Below are 8,779 nucleotides of genomic sequence, written 5' to 3' on the forward strand. Positions count from 1 at the left end.
ATACTTAAAGAAAGCAATCGAGCATATTTTTCTTCTAAACCTTTCCAATTTCCGAACCACTCGCCCCGCCAAGTCGTGAATTAGTTGAAGCAAGTACGGAATCGGGTCGTTACAGAAGATCGAGAATTAGGTCGATCAATGATGAAGAACTGATGAGGAAGAAAGTTCTCGAAAGAGAATTTTATAGAGAGCAAATGAACTGAATTGTTCTCATTGATTGTTTCGATCAATACAATGCTATACACTGTATATATACACTGCTAAAACTAATCAAGCTTACTTCTCCACTAACTATATAACCACTAATTCAATAATTAGTTATAACTAATTGTCCAGCTAATTACTTAGTCACGTGACTGTCATGTGACACTACTCTCTTCAATACTTTTCACAATTATTTTATTTTTACTAATTTAAAGTGCAACAACCTTAACCTTGTCACTTATTCTGTGTCTCACATTGCCAAATTTGCCTGATTCGGGTCTCCTACTTTGTCATTTTATTTATACATAAATGTCTGTTGAGAAAAGAAAATCCAATCAGGAATCTTGACTATTGGATTATTTATAACATTTTTTAATTGCTAAAACAAAGGAGATGCTATGTTATCCGTCTTTAATTGAGATTTTCAATTATAAGACCTGAGTCCCATGATGTTGATGCCTCTAACAATGTTTAAATTTGGATAAAGGTAATAACGAAGCTATGATTATCACTAAGAGAAGTCAAAATATAAAGAAGTAAATAAGGATTTAACATAGCAGCGCGCACAAAGCATCCTGTATTCATCAAGGATTTGGGGAAGGGCCGCACCCTAAAGGTTGTGATGTGGACAACCTAATCTAATGCAATAAGCATTATAGTGGTTGATTCCATGGCTATCCCGTGTTATATAGGTCAGACAGAAACAACTTTACAGTTGCTCCAAGTCTCCTCTTCCTCAACGGGATCATATAATATATACACACATATTTTTTTAACCTTTATATATAGTATAATTTCCGGCGAAATAAGGGTGCTCCACCCCTAAATAAAGGATATTATTTATTAATTTTTCGAAGTGTCAAAAATTTCAAAATCAAATGTGTACTGAGTTGAAAAGTAAATGGAGGTCCACTATGTTCATTGAGTGAAGAACTTCAAATCAAAGAGGATATATACAGCCTGCTTTTTCATGTCTGCTTTTCAATTCCATGAAGCCTCCTAAAATTCAATAATTGGGTCAAAATTTGATCTTTCTTTTCCTTTTATTGTTTTGGGTAAATTTAAGTTTCCAGCTGTATTATATTGCCTAATTGTATTTCTCATATTTTTCCAACTCAATTATTGTATATACTTTTTCAACATTGTCTTTCTTTTTAACTATTTTCTGGTCTTCTAGTTCATCAGTATAATATTAACACTTGATTCTTTCGCTATCTTTTGATCTCATTTTATGTTTATGATGTGTCGGGCGCGAGACACTCTTTTAGTCCACTTATTTATGGTTTTAATATTATCCTTGTTTCTTTTCATTTATAGTTTTAATCCTTATCTTTTTTTGCCTTACAAAATATTACAGCTACTTGATTTTTGTTTTTTCCCCTACATATCTAAAGAAAAATACTACAATAAAATGTTGAAGAATATTGCTAATTTAGTGTGCCAACAAAAAATAGTGTACTTTGTTAGAAGACTTTTATCCAATTGGTCAAAGTCAACTTTTTAGGCTATATATTTATATAGCACACGAGCGCCAGCATACATTGTATTCCTTTGCTTTTGTACTTTTGTTGATTGACGTGACGTATATATCTGTATTATGTACTATTATACTATACCATGTTCACACTGTATTTCTTAAAAGAAAATATAGTGCATACCACCCAATTTCAGATATTGACATTCACAACTATTCAAAGGTGGATTCAGGATTTAGAGGTAACAGATACACATTTTGCATTTAATCAAAATTTGCTTTGTATATATAATGTTATTACTAATACATCACTATTTTTAAAATATATATAAATATATATATGCAATTTTTGTCGAGCTTTATAGGTACCTGTAAGGTTGTAACCCCTCATTCTATAACATCAACTATATATTATTAAACTAGTAAATACATTCATTAGTGGTCGTTAATCTTTGGTACATCAAGATAACATGAAATCTGATTTCGTATCCATCCTTCACGTCTATAAAGTTGTTTTCAATTAAATATTAATACAAACCAAAAATCGTTAAGCTGTTTAACTTAAGCATCTTAATTAATTCATCTGTCCCAACTAATATTAAGCTTTTACTTTTCAACTAAACTTATATAAGCAAAACAAAAGATAGACTTATTAGTGAGCAAGAACAAAATCTTAATACAACAGGTAAATAATTTTAGTACCATAGCCAAATCATATCATTGGTAAAATGTGAGAGAAATGCTAAGTATGTAAAGGATTCAAGCTTTACATCACGATATATTTTAAAGCCATGTCGACCTAGTTAGACAAAAATAAACAATATCACGAGTGAGTTGAGTTGTTAAACTTGGTAATAAAGTTGCTTCTTGTGCAAATCTTAATTGTGATGTGACAGACCTCTCGAGAACATTGAGTCCCTTAAAAAGGTGCAAAGAATACTCATAGAAAATTGTATATCAACAAAATAGGGGAGATATATCAGTAACTTGAACAAAACAAGCTATAGACCCTAATGACGTATTCTAAAATCGTGCAAGCGTATATCCAAAAAATTGATAATATCACTAATGTATTGGACTGTTAAATAAATATAGTGTATCAATTTTCTTCTCCCTTTTTATCAATTTAAAACTATAAATTTAACTAAAATCACAAACCATAGCACCACCAGATTTTTGTCACAAGGCCTTTGGACGTGGATGCAGAGGCGGACCTATGTATTGACCACAGGGGTCACTTCAACCCATTAGCTTCGGCAAATTTTTTGGATTAATTATATGTGTATATATGTTGAAAATGGTCACATATTTTGCTGGAACTCTTAGATCAAACTGATGGAAGCACTAGTTAAACAATCAGCTCATGTGCCTCCGTCACCTTCAAATTCTGAGTTCGCCTCTGCTTGAATGTGACCCGAGGGTCAAATTATAACAAGATGCATGTCATCAGGTTACAAGTTCATTGCAACAAATGTCTTTCAAACCCTTTATCTAAGTAAAAGAAAATTGTGCAAGTATTCTCATACTTTTGAAAACAAAATATTACTAATAAATGTAAGATTTTCTTCAGTTTAGTTGACAATTGAGACTTTGGGAATTCCAAATTTGAGACGTAACTGGACAAAAAGGTAGCTTTAATTTCTGGTCAAAATCAGTTAAAAAAGCAACTATTAATTCAGCGCAAATGGGTGTTAAAAATTTCTTCATATCTAATGGGAAATCATTAGAAGACAAAAGGTCGTCATTTTTCTTTGAGTCAAAGCAAAGAAACAATTGTCTTATCTAAAGACCCTTTGACAGAAAATAGTTCTTTTATTTCTCAAACCACGAATAGTTGAGGTGACATTTAGCTTAATTAATGTCCCAAATTGTCAATACTTATGTAAATTTTCAAAACAGTAAAACGAGTTTAAGTCGACTAATGCTAAAATATTTATTTTGTAAAATAAAAAAGTTTACGAGATGGCAACAAATTTTCCATAGTAATAACCCTCAAAGTTATATCGACCAGTGTGCTAAGACGCATTACTTGTAAACCTAGTCAATTTAAGATTTCAAGTCAGTGAAATATCATCATACTTAATTATTCTACAATATTGAAGCATGTGATTATCTCATTTAAAATTATAAGTTATTAAAAAGTATTATCCGCCCCACCATCCAATACCTTGAATTAAATTGTTTATCTTTGTCAAAATAACAACATCGACAACAACAATAACAACAACCTCAGTAAATTTCCATAAATATAATAGGGTCTAAGGAGGGTAGGGCGTACGCAGACCTTACCCCTATCCTGGTAGGATAGTACAGTTATTTTCGTTAGACCCTCGGCTAAAAAAAAGAAAAGAAAAGAAGCAGTGACAACAAGCAATAACAATAAGAAGATATTAAGAAGATCGAAGCGAAAGATAACAGTCAAACAGTAAATAGTGACAACGATCTAAGAATAAAAAGGTACATACTAACACTAAAACTACCGGTACGGGAAAGAAAAAATATATGTTTGTCAAAATCAAATATGTAATTAACCCTTTTTGCAAGTTATACATAGTACTTTGGAAATTACAAACTTAGATCTTATAAAGCGAAGCAAAATCGAATTTTATCTCTGAACGAAGTGCATGGATATGAAATTAATGTTTAGTCTTAACAATTTATTAGGTCAAAAACTTTAGTATTAACTAATAGATACAAAGACTGGAGAAATACGTGCAGCAGGTCAAGTAGTAATGAAATAACACAATAAATTATTCTTTAAATTATGTTTAATGTTGAAAATCGTTAATTGAATCCTATTAAGACTGGCTTCTCATTTTTATTTAAAATCTTTGACTTTTATGTCGACAATTATTTATTATATTTCATTCAGATTTTCTTACTTTATCACGTTGCCATATTCAGCTCCCTTTTCTTTGTCCAATTCATATTCCACTATACTTTAATTGTTTTTAACTCCATAAATCATGATCAATCATTGCAAATACATCGTAAGTTTTATTATTTTTCAAAAAGTAGCAGTCGTAAAAGAGAGAAATTTGCTGTTAGTCACTTGGTAGCTAAAATTGCACTTATTTTTTTTTTATGGTTGAGATCACAGTGGCATTTTGCAACTTGTACTAGTTAGTACATCAAGTTCGTTTCAACGAACTTTGATTTTTCAATTGCAATGTTCACATTTATAGTCAACCAATGAATAAGTTGTGTTTAATTTAATGGTATTAAATGTCACACTCAATTCCTCCTAATTGAGTCTAGTTACAATTACATAATCAGCCAGTCGAATTTATAAAATAAGAAAAGATTATATTAAAAAATAGAGGCAATATAAAGCTTGTTTTGCTGTGCAAGATTGTAATTTTGAGTAAGCATACGTAAAAAATATCAGTCATATATTCGTCTATATCTGTAATCGATTTGTCAAAATAGCACGGCTGCACGGGCTAGCCAGTTTTCGGATTGGTCATTCAAAAATAACTAGCGTTTGCCAAGTCATTGAAAAATATCCACCATTTTGCTGCAACAGAGACCGGTCCAGCACAATATAGTGGAGTTCGGTGCACCTGTGTATGAACTTTCAGCATATTATGCTGGACCGGTATACTTTGCTGGCTCCAGTATAATATACTGGAGTTCCAGCATATTATACTGGAATTTCAGTATATTATGCTGGAGTATTTTCCGGATTTTGAACAGTATTTTCGTTCAGATTTATCTTTACATGAAAAGTGGCTAAATTTCTATTACTTTTGAAATGGTGGCTATTTTTGAATGACCACTTGTAAATCTGGCTATTTTTGAATTTCTTCCAATCGATTTTCGTGGAAATCCTTCAAACTAGGGGTGTACATGGACCGGGTTGGTTCGATTTTTATCAATACCAAACCAAACCAACTATATTTGGTTCGGTTTTGTCGGGTTTTCGATTTTTTTTGTTATATGAATATTATTCCAATCTTACTTTGTTAAAGTTATAGATAAAGTTTTGATAAGTAAATATATGTTTAGTAAATATTGAAAAAATTGACAAACATATGATCTATTAAAATATTCTAATGGGAAATTTTTTTTTTAGTAATACATGATAGTTATTTTCTTAGTCGTCTAACAATAATTTCCGTTAATGTACGCTTTCAAGGTTATCACATGAGAGGATCCCAAATATTTTAATATATATAGAGGATCCCAAATATTGAACCAAACCGATTCAATGTGTATATATATATATATATATATATATATATATATATATATATATATATGTCGGTTTGGTTCAATTTTTTTTACCCAATACCAAACCAAGTCAAACCAAACCTAGTCGGGTTTTTTAATCGGTTTGGTTTGATGTTTCGGTTCGGTGCGGTTTTCCAGTTCGGTTTGAACACCCCTACTTCAAACTATTGATGTAAGCTTGGTCAAACAATTCAACACGGTAACGTATGCAGGTCTAGGTTTTGAGTTTGTGTCCCACCGTAAGCTATTATAAAAATAAAAAAAAGAATTACACATGTTTGGATCTTCAAAAAAAAATAAAAAAGAACCAAGCCCACACGAGAGGGAATGTAATGAAAATAAAAACAAATAAGTAAATAAATAAATAAATAAAAATATGTTGATCTAACATTTTAAAATTTTAGATGAGATATTCACACACTTCAACCATCTTCAACTATAGAGTTGAGCGAATGTAGAAGAATTTTAAACCAAAGGAAAACAAAAATAAGAAATTGCTCACTACTATCCAAAGTAAGCATGAGATAAACAAAAATTTTCTTAACTACTATATGAATCGTTAGTAAGCCACCAGATAAAGAAATTAAATTGTTCTTCACTACTGTCTATTGTTACAAAGCCAACAATTTGAAGAAATTTTTTCTTCACCACTATCCAATTTAGCAATACTAGAGGTGGCAAAATGCAAATGGAATTGAATCCTTTTATATAAACACTTATTTACGATCAGCAGCGAAGCAAGAAATTTCTCCAAAGGAGTTCAGACTTGAAAAAGTTAAAAAAAAAAAATCAACAAAGGGTGTTCCATATATATTATATACATCTAAAATCTAATATTTTACTTGTATATACAATATAATTTTTTGTAATATCTCAGCGAAAGGTGGTCAATTGATCACCCTTAGAAAAAGGTGGCTTCGCCCCTATTTACGCATTTTCTTACTAATCTCCTGTGAAAAGGGTGATATAATTAAAATAATATTTGTAATTGAATACATTACTGAATCTCTCGAGCCAAGCAAAATTATGACTATTATTTTCGTAAAAAGATTGAATAAGGTAAAATGAATAATGCATGATCTTTGAGGTTATCTATATCGAATTGGAATCCACCACTCAGACTGTAAATTCCTGCGATTTATATCTCAATATATGATCCGATTTTATTCTCTTTAGGTATAAATTTACTTGATTTACAAATGAACCGCTGTGTATAAGAAGACTTTTCTAGACCTAAATATCATTATCACTGTCTCAGTGTCATATGTTATTATCAAATAAATTTGGTTTAAAATAATTTTTCCTCATTTTTATAGGCTGCAAGTCACAAATATATTATACAGAAGTCCAAGTTAGACTTAGGTTCGCCACCCAAAAAAAAGAAAAAAAAGAAGAAGAAATTAAAGGGAAAACAGAGAACGTTAATGCAATTTGCCATATTGTATGTTATATAATTTCAACAATAAATTAGATATGATTAATCTCATGACTTTTGTAACAGATTTCAATTTTTGTCTGAATATTTTTGGCTTATGTAAGTTCTAAGAAAAAGGTTGATATCTGTCTTCTTAGTATATCCTAGTTAAACCCATTATGGCTCATTTGATACAAGGGATAATTAATATTTGGATTAAATTTGAGATGAGTTTATCCCACGTCTGATTGAGATAAAATTTCGGTATAACTAATTCCGGGATTATAGTGTTATTTTATCTCTATGGAAGGGTTGCATAATAATCGGGGAATAACTAATCATAGAATAATTAATTTTGGGATAACTTGTTTCCCAATCAAATGACCCCTTAACGTTTATAGATCTTTATATTAATAATTTATATGCAGTCTAAAACATCTTATAATACATTGGCTTATTAAAAGGAGCTTCATAAAATTGTCACATAATTTGATATGTTACCAAATCTTGTTGACGAAGTAATTAATTGTGAATCAAGTTATCCACGGACATCATCTTTGTTGTCTTATGAATTTTTACAATTACTTCTCCTTGTTTAAGTATTAGTAATACGAATTCCTTATAATAAGCATTAGACTAAATTATAAATTATTTGGGTTGTTATTGTTCTTGTTAATACCATTTCAAAGCTTAGTCAGCACGTTTTGACATTCTGATACTACATCTAGTAAAACTGTGTAAATAACAATATTATAAACTATTTGTGTGGTTTTTATTTTTGTTAATACCATTTCAAAGCTTAGTTAGCAAGTTTTGACATATTGTAGTTATATCTAATTAAACTGTGTTGAACTCGTCGTTCGAGAATTATTATCTTTATCTGAGGCTGCAGTACACTATTTCTTGCAAAAACTGTTAGTATATTACATTAATTTTGTGATTAACTTTTATCTGATCAGCTAGTTTAGTTTTTATTATTATTATATAGTTTCACGATCACCTGAAGGAGGAGCGACACTAATAAGAAGAATTCATATAACAGACACCAACTTGCTTGGAATTAAGGATTTATTGTTGTACAAGTGAATTATCTTAAATAGACTTTTTACCTGGTTTACTCTTGAAGTGGTCAACAAATATAAAAATATAACTCGTTGATAACCTTCCCTATATTTATATTAGGTCAGTCCATTTTATAAAGTTTCTTTTTAGTGTTGCATATATATAAATTAAAGCAGATATTATGGGCAAAGCTAATTTGCTAAGTAATGCTAGTGAAATACTGTCATTAGAATGCACCTTCTTACCTAATAGGAAAGTTGAATATATCAACTTACACTTTTAAAAAACCACTAGGTAAAATCCTGCTAAGCTTTTACAACTAATAAACTACTATGTACATTTACTTTATCAATGTTGTGACTCTAAATTTTTACTAACCCCCTCCACCCCCA

The sequence above is a fragment of the Nicotiana attenuata genome, unplaced genomic scaffold (genome assembly GCF_001879085.1).
Source record: "Nicotiana attenuata strain UT unplaced genomic scaffold, NIATTr2, whole genome shotgun sequence".
NCBI lineage: Eukaryota > Viridiplantae > Streptophyta > Magnoliopsida > Solanales > Solanaceae > Nicotiana > Nicotiana attenuata.